This window comes from Typopeltis vanoorti, chromosome 4, assembly GCF_054136105.1.
Source record: "Typopeltis vanoorti isolate ZY-2024b chromosome 4, IOZ_Tvanoo_1.0, whole genome shotgun sequence".
Classification (NCBI taxonomy): Eukaryota; Metazoa; Arthropoda; class Arachnida; order Uropygi; family Thelyphonidae; genus Typopeltis; species Typopeltis vanoorti.
Window position 1 is genome coordinate 119,129,497 of NC_143552.1, and position 13,139 is coordinate 119,142,635.

The window sequence follows — 13,139 nt, forward strand, 5'->3', positions numbered from 1 at the left end:
ACGGTGAACATGATAATATAAGACAATGAAATTTATATAGTTTATCACAATATTTTATTAATATAATTTTGATATACACTTTATTTTATTGTTCCTCCCCAGTCCCTATTGGGGCGAGTTGAGCCCCCTCACGGGGGTTAAGTATTTATGGCTGTAGATCCGTGTGTACACGGGACCGGTTTGCCTGCTTGTTGGATGAAAAACCCCCATATAAACTGGGGGGAAAAAACCCTACTGTCCACGACCGGCTAACTTGGCTATGACCGAGGATCATCCTTAAGCTCCTCATGTCGGCGACGGGAATCGAATCCAGGACACTCCTTCCCCAGGCATATGGTTGCGAAGCGCAAAGCCACTAGGCTAACCGCGCGGACATTGATATACACTGAATGACTGCGATAAATGCTACCGTCTCATTAGGGAGACTGTAACCGGACTGTTCTAAGCTATATAAAGCAGGTAAGCAGATACTACTGAACATAGTTGCTACATTGCAGGCCTGTTGCGCGTATTGCAAAATATTATCTTAACATAGTTAGGTCCGCTGTTACTTACGAAACAGCGTCAGAATGCCACAATTTTCTTAAATATTTTTTGAGATTAGGTGAATCTCTTCGTGCCCACTGTTATTTCCAGCCAGATAATGGGACACGCCTATATCACGCGCACACCTTCTAAGAATAATCAGAGTGACATTAGATTACTCATTCATTCGATGAACCAATAAACGGATCAATCATCATATACAATAATAGAAAAATGCACAACAATGTAATAAAATAATAATAATGACAGACATTTTTGTATTATTTGATGTCAACTTTGTTAGTGTCATGAAAAATTATCCCCAGTCTGAAACTTAATTCTTCTTTAAGGTACCGGTACCAAAAGCTTTACTAACGATTTATTACAATGAAATCTATCGTTTCCTAAAAACACTCTGATATCACGACAAGAAATTTCTTTAAACGTTTTGATGCATAAAAAGCTTTTGAGGTCAATATCTAATCTATACGAATAGATTATTGGCAAGGACGTATTTGTTTATCGTTAAATTTAAACAATATGGAGTATATATTTAATTGGTGTGGGTGAGTATCTTTAGAGGCCAGAGAAGTCTAAAGATATTAAGGTGAGATTTATTGGGTTTTAATATATTAGTTATTGTAAAACTAGTCTAAGATTAGGTTTGCTTGTAAACGATCTAAGACCATTGACGGTACTTCGCTAATAAATATGAATAGTCATGGACATGTTGACAGATTTGACTGTACAAGTGTAGATTAGTTATTTGTTAATATATAGTCTCGGAAGAGTGTATCAACAGAAAAGTGAGGATTAGTATCAAGCCTAAAACAAACACAGGCAGCTACTCTGAAAGGATTCAGGAGACTTAATAGCAAGCAACAAAGAGATATAGATAGATAAAATGCTGAAATAATTCTAGAAATATAAATTTTCTTATCCTTGCTGGTAAAAACGCAATACCAATGATGAAAAGCAACTAAGAAACTACTAACTAAACAGAGATCTGGTATTCAAAGTAAATTTGTAATCTTTGGATTACTGCGAAAAATGTTGAATAATTATGGTTGTTAAAATTGTTAATTCCTTATGGAAGATTGCGTCAATTTCAGTTGTTGCTATTATATTGTTGTTGTTGTTGTTTTTGTAATAATAATATGCAGTATTTTCGTTTTAATAGTTTATTTCTAAAATACCTCAAGTTTGAATAATCAAATGCACATTCAATCATTACATCCAATTGCGTTTCTAATTTTATACCCAACATTTGCGGCCTTCTATCTATCAGGAAGGCAACAATTGAATTAAACCCGTCTCTATCAGGAAACGAGAATTAAAAATATTGAACTAAACAGTTCACTTTGAAGTGCTTTAGGGCTATAATACTACAATCATCTAGCAAACAATCAGTATTTTATTTCCCGTTTTCTTTTTAATATACGCACGACACGCATGTCTATCTGTTTTTCTTAGATGTTTATATCCAAATAATACGTGTTAAGGTTATAATTAATCATAGCTACACTGTTATTTATTATGAAACGAGAGTGCATTTTTTATTGGGTCGCGTATTGACAATGTTTTCCGAGTTTTAGTGTTAGTCAGTACTTTGTACGATGTGTGGGTTGTGCCAAATCGGGTCTAGAGAGTTAGGAGTCAATAACCTACAGTTGCTTGCCAATGTCTGAATGTTAAAACGTATGCTTGATTTGGATTAGCTTTGCGTGTTAATTAATAGTCCTTGTTGATTCTAATTGATAATAATCATTAAACAGGCCATTGGATTAAACCCAACAGAAGCGGTTGGTAACCTACTTCGCAGATGGAATATAAACAATACTAAGCTATTGCTTCCTTGTTTGATTTATTCAACTTCTTCTTCTTCTACATTTTGCTGATCTTACAACTGCCTTTTCCAACTACTAGGTAGTAGTAGGACATAACCTTGACAAACTAGAGGCCTTGAACTTGACAGCGAACAGTCTACAGACGTCCGTAGCCTCAGGACTTGGGAGCGTCACTTATAGCAAATCTACATTCGCTGACACATTTGATTGGTTAATAATCACTGTGTGTAGGCCTTCCATCTCGATAGACAGCTTTGTGCGCCAGATTCGGTAGGTGTTTATCCAACAAACACTCTGAGTGTTTGCCAAACAGTGAATAGTTTGCTCATCCTTATACACAAACATAGGATAAGGTGCTTACATTCGATATTCATATGACTCCTATTGCAAGTTTCAGCTGTGGCTATCAGAGTAGCATCTTCGCTCAGTAAGCTAGCGAAACAGGTTACTGTGGGGTAACTAATTTCACTTGATTAAATTTAAAGATTATGCCTTTTCAATTTATTTTTAATGCTTTTCATAACCAAGCTTTGATAACCTTGACACTGTCTAAACTTTTTGACTGCTAATTACTAAATTATAGAGCCCAAATATTTTAATTGTGCATAATCAAGATATTAATATGAAAGACATTATAGATCCAGCTATATTTTATAGCTAAATATGGAAAAGAAATGTAAAAGTTTCTAAAATTTAACAGAGTTTATGAGCGCCTCCATTGTCCCCAGTTCTGCTTTAGCGCATGCGCAAAACATGCACGAATCAAGTGCATTTGTGAATATGACTATAACCAAAAGATATTTATTTGAACTGCGATATAAGTTTATTTAAGAATGTTGTAAAACCAAAATTTTGTGCAAATCATTCAAAACTTATGTGCTGCCATCTGTTGAGGGAAAAAGCAAATCATTATTTCATACAAAAATAAACAATAACAAAAAGACATGATCCAAGTCACTCAGCTAATTATTACATTATAGAATCTATAAGTACCGTTCATTTCATGAGGTGTTTTTATCATCGGAATGTATTTAACGAAAGACCATCATAGGAGCTCCTTCATTAAATGTATATCTTATTTCTTTTTCTTTTTTTTCTTTTATTAAATTAAAAACTACTGATAATATTGCAAGACTAATTAAGTCTATTTTACAATTTCTCCGAAAGGTGCGAGATTATTAGAATAAAAATTTAAAAACCAATAAAAAAAATTACGACTCTGTTAAAATCGTATAACGATCCTAATAACTACAATAATGTCATTTAAGCCAATATTAGTTTCCAAACCGTGGGCCTCCTGTATCAATGCGGAGGCTGCTTCAACTTTACAAGTTAAAAGTACACTGTAATGTCAGAATCTGCAGTAAAAACAAACCTATGAATCCTTAAATGTTATATATAATATATATATATATATATATATTTTTTTATTATTTTTTTATTTTTTTTATCATCATCATCATTTTCCGGCGGTATATATTTCTATATACTCCGCAAGGCTGTATGTATCATATATTGTTGATAGCCCAACAGAATTGCTATTTCACGACTAGTTTCCTACCAACATTTTTCTTCATAATTATTTTCCAGTTTTCTGGTTTGATCGGTTCTTACTCTTCGATCTTCTAAAGACCTCCTAACTGCATTAATCCTACTAGATCTCGGTCTTCCTTTAGGTCTTTCCCCTGCCATCCTCTTATCAACAACTATTTTGGTAGCGCTCCCATTCCCTTTACGTGATCAGAACATCTGAAATTCAGCTCCACTTAACACATTCTTGAATATTAATAGCGTCTAGTTCCTTTACAATATTTCAATATAATTCTGCCTTTAATGCATTTGCTCACCCTCTTGATTTTCCTCAGATCTGTGGCTCTAAGCTGTGAAAAATTATTACTTTAATCGTCATCGAGCAATCATTTCATTGCTATCACAGCTTTTTTTTTTTTTTTTTTTGGCTAGAGGGTGAAGCAAATATGCTTTTCATATCTGCAGAAGAAAATGTATGAGTGGAATAATATATAGTGCTATAAGCGCTGATCATGGCGGGAGAGTAACAGCAATAGCCGAGCCTCAGTTAAACCTTCATTGGCCACAGCATTGCCATCCATTACCCTCCCTGCGTACCCATTTCAGTCACCTCGTACGACATGCATGGGCTACAGTGGGGCTGGTATGTAAGCAAAGCCCTTTGTAAAAATTAAGAAGATCTCCGGACCACTCCTCACGAGTGGCCGAAAGATCGTCCAACTCAGCGTTGGTTCCACTCAGTGACGACCCCCCCCCCCCTCACCACCACCGAGCAGAACCGCTCATATTCCAGGGAAAAGCGTCCACTGACAAGGCCCCTCACGGGCCACGCTGGAGAACACCCTGCCTAGAGACTCAAAATGCTCTCTCAGGGCAAGTCCCTCCCCCCCTCCCTCACCGGGAGCAAAATTCCGGAAGAAACCTAAGAGAGCGAAACTCTACATCCCATTTTAGTCGCCTCTTACGACATGCATGGGCTGCAGTGGCGCTATTCTTATCTCGGTCACCACACGGGGTGCTATCACAGCTATGTTAAACTTGATATTTTAATAATTTCTTATGTACTTATTATCTTGCTATTTTTTTTTTTTTTGCAGATATCATATTTTATATATATTTCGATAAGTTAATTAAAAAGCTATATGTTAAATTTACTTAAATAAATATATAGAAAACAAAAGATTATATAACTGATCTTCTAAAAGTTTCTATTCTACGCTACACAGCAATTGCTAAAAATTGTAAATACTTATTACATAATATTATCATATAAGTTTCGTTCATCTACTCAGACTGGTGTGATATAATGTTTCCATGACAACCATAGGCTTTGCTATGCATGCAACCATGTGCTATACAGCATATCTTATGACTTCCGAATGCCAGAATCCATCTTACTTTTGTAGTACGATGGATTGTTTAATAATAAGAAGAAAACAAAAATGAAATAGGCAACATTTAAATACTGTAAAGGACTAGTCTTTAATAATGAAAATATATCTGTGTATACAACTCTACTAATTTATAATGAAAATTTAAAAATGTCATTTTCTTTTTTTTTTCATTCACTAAACTGCAAAATATCTCGTTGCCTGTGATTTTTTTTTTCTCAACTGTGAATATAATAAGAACTGATCAACAAATAAAATGGATTTAAAAAAAAAATAAATAACATCAGACTGGGAAACTGTAACGTAATTTTATTCTAAACCTTCACCTTCACCAGTTTGTTTAATCTTTTTGTGAGGTCCCAAGGAGTACATTAGCATAATGAATTTAAGATGGCGTTACAAAAGATTTTGAAAAGATTGTAGGAAAGTAAAATGACATTTAATATATGCATTAGTCACACCGCCAAAAGACTGCTGTAGGTTCGATTCCAGGTGCCAAATAGAGGAACTTTTAGCTGGTTCCTGCAGAAATAAAGTCGAATTTGGGTAGGCAAGTAGAGTTTTTTCCACCCTAAAACTAGGATTTTAAACTTAGCATCTCAGAAAAATCCACCTTTGAATTGACATTATTATTTGGCGAATGTTAATGTTTAAGCTCAAGATTGGGCACTCTCTTTGCAATACTTCTGAAGTCATCGATAGATGTTGGCCCTTCAGCTTTTGATGACTGCGTCTACACTCCGATTTTCAAAAGCAAGTTAGGATAAAAAAAAGAGCTCTACTTATTCCTTTTAGAGTATAAAAAAGGTTGGAGATTTTTATTTTAAAAATTCGAACAAAATAACGAGTTTTCGAAAGACACCTTTAATTTAATAATATATGTTTTTTGGTGTACTTTTGAAGCAAAATTTAGTGTAGCATCTGTTCTTGCAGCAAAATTGTAACAAATACTCCAGGTTGGCTATAAGAGAATAGTGAATTGTGGAACATCGAATACGTTATTGTGACATACCAGAAGCTTTGTTTTCATATTGTTACATGATCCATCATGCAGTATATCATATTGTTATATGATATATGTTACTGATATAAGTACATAAACCTCATTTTTTCAGGACAGCTATATTTTTGACCTTGTATCTATTTAATTATTAGTCCTTATAGTCCTTATAAGGACTGGCTTAAAGGGGCGAAGCAAGAATGCTTTTCATCTTCCCCGTTATCTGTAGAGGACAGTGTAGGGATAAGGTATTATTGAGCTATTAAAGCTCTGATCATGGCAGGAGGGTAACAGCAATAGCCGATCCTCAGTTAGAACTTCATTGGCTACAGCATTGCCATCCATTACCCTCCAAGGGTATTGGATTGAGTGAATCAATCACCGCATCTCACGGTCGATTGATTCTATTTAATTATTAATGCCAACTGAAAATTTAAAATACCGAAGCTATCTGTGCCACCTGTTGGTAGATCAATGTTTATGTTTTTTTTGGTTCATAAATAGAAGTCGTCGAGGCCCACCTAAAATGAGTGAGTAATCGATGATAATGTTAACCTTGTTATGACCCTTCCACCGATGTGCTGAGTGGAGTCAATACGATGTATCTAAAGTTTCTGAATGTGTTGAAGAAAGTTCCAAGAGAAGTGTAGGGGATGGGGGAGGGGAGAGATTATCTAGTAGGAAACACATTTAGCGATTTTGTTGGTCCTTCAGTCGGAAGTCTTCCTTCCGACTAGCAAGGAAGCCCTGAGCAAATTAGTTGGAGAGGATCGATAATTACGGACCGATCAATAATTGCAGGTAGGTTCTAATTATCAGTTAATTTTCCTTCACCTTCGTTTTATTAAAATTCTAAACTTGGGTTTTAATATAATTAATCATAGCAGACACCTGTGGCGCATTAGTTCGTGACGCACTACTTGAAGAGATGGTTGTCACGAACCCCACTCCCTTACATTGAGCATTGTTGCTAGGGGCCCTATATCGTATCCTAATTTCGTTGCTAAAGGCCTTCACGTGCCCTATTTTTTTTTTTTTTATCGGTTCATCATTGCTCATCGGTAACATGCTGTTAGTAGAGTTCTACACCATTAGTATGGTCCACCTGTATGAAGCTTTTTGGAGTTTTTTTTTTTTTCCCGATAGAAATTTGATTGCTTAATCACAGCCTTCAAGGCTCAAGCCATGCGTAAATGATGTAAAAGTTTTATATCGTCTAATAATTACTTTCTTCCCATTGAACATAAACTGAGCTTACACTGGAATCAGATGATAGTGAGCGTTCAGTTTTCCCTACGGATGTCTGTCCAGTTATCTGGTTGGAAAGACCAGAGTTCCAATCGCATCAGTTGAATGCGAAGAACCATTATAACGACTTTTCAACAGAAGGTGAATTAACCAGTCTCATACGGGGATGGGAAGGTTTTTTTCACCTCTGCAATGGTCAGAGGCCTTCGTTTTTTTTTTTTTTTTTTTTTTTTTTTTTTTTTAACTTAATCTGAGTTATCCCGTCTCAGATGTATGGATGGAACACTTTTTCCTTTCCCTTCTTAAAATTCTGATTCATATTTTCACCTAATTTGAATGATGAGCCAAATATGGACACGTGCATAATACGCAATTAATAATAGCCCATTCTTGTTCTTATGAGAATACCATCAATAAAGTTCGTCTCTGTTCATTTTTTTTCTTCCCTCAAAATGAGCGTTAAACTAATAACGTAAATTTTTATTTTGAATTATATCCTCATCTGGCTACTCTCGAGAGAAAAAATAAACCGACCATTGGAAACCTTTTTGTGCTTTTATTCAACCTTCCCTTATGTATTTCTCCTACGGTGATCACAACGGTAGATGGTGAATTGTCTTCATTGCTTGCAGAATGACAAATGGTTTAATAACAAAACTAGAAACCCTCAAAATTGTAACGGGACATTTTATTGGTTATTGTAGTAGAATAATATTCAAAAGCAGTCACTGGGTTGATTTGATTGTTGTTTAATATGATCGAATGAGTTGAACCTATGGCCAATGTATTATGTATGCGTATAGGATTTATTAACTCATGGTTGAAAAGTTATTTCTTCGTGTCTAAGACGAGATTCTAACACTGGGCTTTCCTGCTGAAAGACATCTTTACGAACTAAGCTACAAAGGCTAGTCGATGCAACAGGCTATAATATCTGTGAATTGCGTATACTCTCTGGCCGATTTTCTTGTCTGTTTCTAGGAAGAATAAAATTCTCTTTACTGAATGTTAACTCAAAAATGTTTATCCAGCTAGACATCCGGAGTTCTTGACAGATCATCACGTGGCATTTGATAATGGTTTGGAATGTTGCTGATCTAAACTATGTGTATCGAATGGGTAAAATTTCAAGCAGATATCCAATAAATACAGTTTGTATTCGACGGAGATGTGCTCAAAAAAAAAAAAAAAACACCTCATTGTAGAGCTTTTACATTAATCAATTAAGTCTTTTCATACATGAAAAAAAAAAAAATCGCTTTATTTTTAGCGGATTTTTGCGCCGGGAAGTATTAATCTCGAGATCTTATGTTGATCTCCAGTTAGCTTTCCTGGTTCCAGATTTGCTGCGATGTCCAGACATCATCTATTATTTGATAATCAAACACATCTTTTTGAAGAAATTACCGTATGTCGCATCATCCTTCCAACTGCCGTGCAGATCGTTAATCGAATTATCTTAAGGACTTTTCCTTATAAGAAAGATGTGATTTCATAGAGGATATTTACGTCTATCACGAGCCGTTATGTTGCAATGTTTCTGTATAATTGCGTCACTCGTTTCTACATCCAAAGGCGAACCACCCTAACATTCCACCGAGGTTCTCGGCACGTAATTCAATATCCTGATTGACTATTGCAGCATTGCATTGATCGCTCACTTCTATTTTCTCCCACGGATTCTACAACTGCTCACCTGCCCAAAACAAATGCCTCGCTTTTTTGTACTTATAATTTCGCCACTTAATGATTGTTTACGTGTATTTAATTGTCTTGACTAAGCTATCTTATCTTCTAGCAACGTTGAAGGATATCCCCAAGGGACACAGTACGAAGGATAACACTAGATTGGCAACAATCCAGCTCTTGTCTCCTTGTCTACACCTTAATTTCTGGGTGTAAAACTTACTAACTATAATTACTTCCCACTACTTTCTACGCCTAAATTTCTAGTACAAGATACAACTACATAAACATATAATTCTCGTACTCTTTTGAAGATGTAGCGCTCATATACATGTAAGCAATTAGACAAGGAAAGTGAGTTTCTGTCTAGCCAGCATTGGTTTTGTAGTTTCCTATTGGATATCATGTACAGCCTGTCAAGGATAGTTTGTAGATGATAGTTTTTTTTTTTAAGCTGTGTTCATTTTTGCCATGGTTAGAACTTTTTTAGTATCTATTAAAATAGTGTTATATGATGACTGTTTAAGACGAAGGTGATTTGAAGCATCAACCATTTCTATATCCAATTCTAGCAAAAACATTTATTTAAATTTTTTTTTAGAAATAGTAGTGTAAACTTTATTTTAATTATATTTTTTGTTACAAAAAATTAAATTCTTTCAAAATTTTTTAAAATTCATAAAAAAATTTAATCTACCTTTAAATATTTTATACCATAATAGTACAATTACATTTTAATTCTTATACTTTATAAGGGAAAAGTCCTTTTTAGGACTTCCAGGGTAACAAATGGCAATGCTGTAGCCAATGAAGTTTTAACTGAGGCTCGTCTATTGCCGTTACCCAGCCATGACTAGAGCTCTTTAGCTCAATAACACTCCATCCACACAGATTTACTTCATTCAGATGACGGGATAAAGAGTCAAGGACTCAGTCCATCGCCCAGTTCTTTTAAGAACTTTTGAATTAGATTGTGAATTTTGGAAAAAAAAAAAAGAAAAAAAGTCCTTTTTAGGACTTCCAGGGTAACAAATGGCAATGCTAGCCAATGAAGTTTTAACTGAGGCTCGGCTATTGCCGTTACCCAGCCATGACTAGAGCTTTTTTTAGCTCAACAACACTCCATCCACACAGATTTTTAGCTCAACAACACTCCATCCACACAGATTTACTTCATTCAGATGACGGGATAAAGAGTCAAGGACTCAGTCCATCGCCCAGTTCTTATAAGAACTATAAGAACTTTTGAATTATATATATATATATATATATATAATTCATATATTTTACTTCAAGTAATTCATATATTTAAAATATATATATTATATTTTACTAACGATTTGAATTTATGGGTTTTAGTGGTACGTAGAATTCCCATCTGAATCATGCTCTCCATTCTGCCGCGTGTGCGTACCCTCGGAATTGAGGTTGACCACAATACCGGCAAGGGCGATGGCGAAAGCTATCATAGACTGCGTCGGCGCAGAGAACATTTTTGGATTTACCCCTTATGGGGGAGGAGGATACCAGGTAGTGACCAAAAATATGGAGACCAGAGAAAAGCTTCTCCAAGGGTTTGACTGTGGTAAAGTAAAAGTATATCCCTTCATGGTTGGGAGCATCCTGAGAACCCTTAAGATACCACGATTTCCCCTAGAATATGCAGAGAACAACGATATAATTCATAGCGTATTCTCTAAGTGGGGAGTTGTACGGGAAATCCAAGTTCACAATGACGCCGACAATCCTGAGTGGAAGTCAGGGGAGGTAACCATCGCTCTTGAAATGAGGACCGAAGTTCCTAACTTTGTCCTCATAGGATCTGCCCGGGTAATGGTAAATTACCCAGGCGTCAAAAAGCAGTGCTTTAGATGTAGTGCCTTCAATCATCTTGGGGCAGACTGCCCTCGCATAAAATGCAAGAACTGCCTAAAAATTGGCCACAACCAAGAAAAATGTGAGGCAGCTTGTTTGAAATGTGGGGTCACTGACCACAAAGTCGACACCTGCCCATCCCGAACCCTCGCAGAGAGGATGGGTGGTGCAATCACATCAGCAACAAAACCAAGTAATGAAAAGGTCACAACACAGGAAGAGTTTTCGCCTCTCGAGGCCACTCCTGATCATGCCGCCATGTCTAAGACAACGAAAAGGTCCCGTAAGGGAGGGAAACCTACCAGAATTGCAGAGACCAGCAATACGATCCCAACAGAAGAGACTGACAATGCAGAAACCATCATGGTAACTCCCACGGACGAAAGCGGAGCTACCACTGTCAATATAGACATCGCCAATTCAGATACAGTAGAAGAAGCTGAAGTAGAGATGGAGACGAACACCAAAACTTCCAAACGGCCATTAAGTCCGCAGGAAGAAGAGCTGACAAATCTCAAAACAGCAAAAGTATCTGAAACCGAACATCCAGAAGTCCCTCATGCAAAATCAGGGGAGACCCTAAAACATCTCCTTAGAGGTATGCCCGGGGTGGCAGAAAAGTTTAAAGAGGCAATAGATAAAGTAGGAGAACCTGAACTCCTCCTCACCGGGAAATATGGACCCGACATCGTTAGTGCAAAATTGGGGTGACCTCTTCGTTGATGACATCGGCAAAATCACCCCTGAGCAAGTAGAGGTAGCCCTGGATATAGACGAGGAGGCAGCTTCGGCATTCTACATAGCTCTCTGCAAACTAGACATGGCCAAGGGAAGTGAGGTGGCCAAAAGAATCATAACAGCCCACAACAAAAGAAAGGAACAGTAACCACCTTGTGGATTTCTGTACTCAGCTTCACTGGTTTTTAGCTCCCACAGGTGGGGGAGGACCTGAGAACCCGAGCGGCGAAGGCTTACAGCGAGGCGGTGCAGTTCCTTGTGAGCTGCACCGCCTCACTCGGGCCAGATCCTTCCTCCACCTCTAAGTTTACCTTTCCATTCCTTCTCCAGATTTATTCTCTCTTTGTTTTGTTACATGTTTCCTTTTTAGGATTTTTCCTTTTTTTTTTTAAAGTGAAAAATCAACGACCGTTTTAGAAGCGCCCCTCGGGGTCAAAAAGCTAAAACAGATCAGCTGAGGCCTCTTTTACCTACTCTACCACTATGCACTCTATCTTTATTTCCTCTCCTACTATCTGCTGACTCTCAGCCTATCTTACTCTACAGACCAACGATGAAGTTTGTTGAACTCACAAAATATATATACATATTTGAAATATGTATAAGGGACAAAATGCTAACATAATTCTCTCGCCGTCATGCAGTTGTGACCTTAACAACAAAAACACGAAGCCATCATTATGCGTCGTCATAACAATATAAAGTAATGGTCTGGGGCATAATCTCCTGGTACCCCTAAATCGTCTTGATACTAGAAGATCAAAAACTGAATGACGCAGTTTGTCTGATTATTGGATAAGTCCAGCCATTCATGCTGACCATTTAACCCAGTTTGTGACGCTTCCAATAGGACAGTAACTTTACCTTAATATATAAGATTCTCGTAATCACTGGCACACAATCAAATTAGGCATCTTTGTGTTGTGGTAGGACCAGGTACTTGTGACAGGAGTTCACCGTCAGCATATCTGATGGAAATGCAGAATTCTTTATATCGGTCTCAGGAATAATTCCTGTAGAGTGCTTCCAAAACTTATGGGGCTGTATGGGTACAATTACAGGTTAGAATCCAATAATTCTTCTCCATAATCCCAACTGGTACATTTGGTGCAGAAGAGTGTATAAGAATGCATGAGGATTGGTACATTGAATCAGAAATAATTAATTCATCACTTCGCTAGATAATGTCTTATTTATGTCATCGGATCATGGTTAAGTGGTATGGATAGGTTTGGTAAACCTCAGGCTGTTACTCTTCACATTTATCTAAGATGCATGACTGGCACCTTTTGCAAATAC

General features: G+C 36.7%; 1 protein-coding gene across 1 annotated transcript in view; it reads left to right on the forward strand.

Annotated features, from left to right (window-relative positions):
- Positions 1 to 13,139, forward strand: part of LOC150107639 (uncharacterized) — a 192,569-nt gene that overhangs the window by 155,249 nt on the left and 24,181 nt on the right. The window lies entirely within an intron of this gene.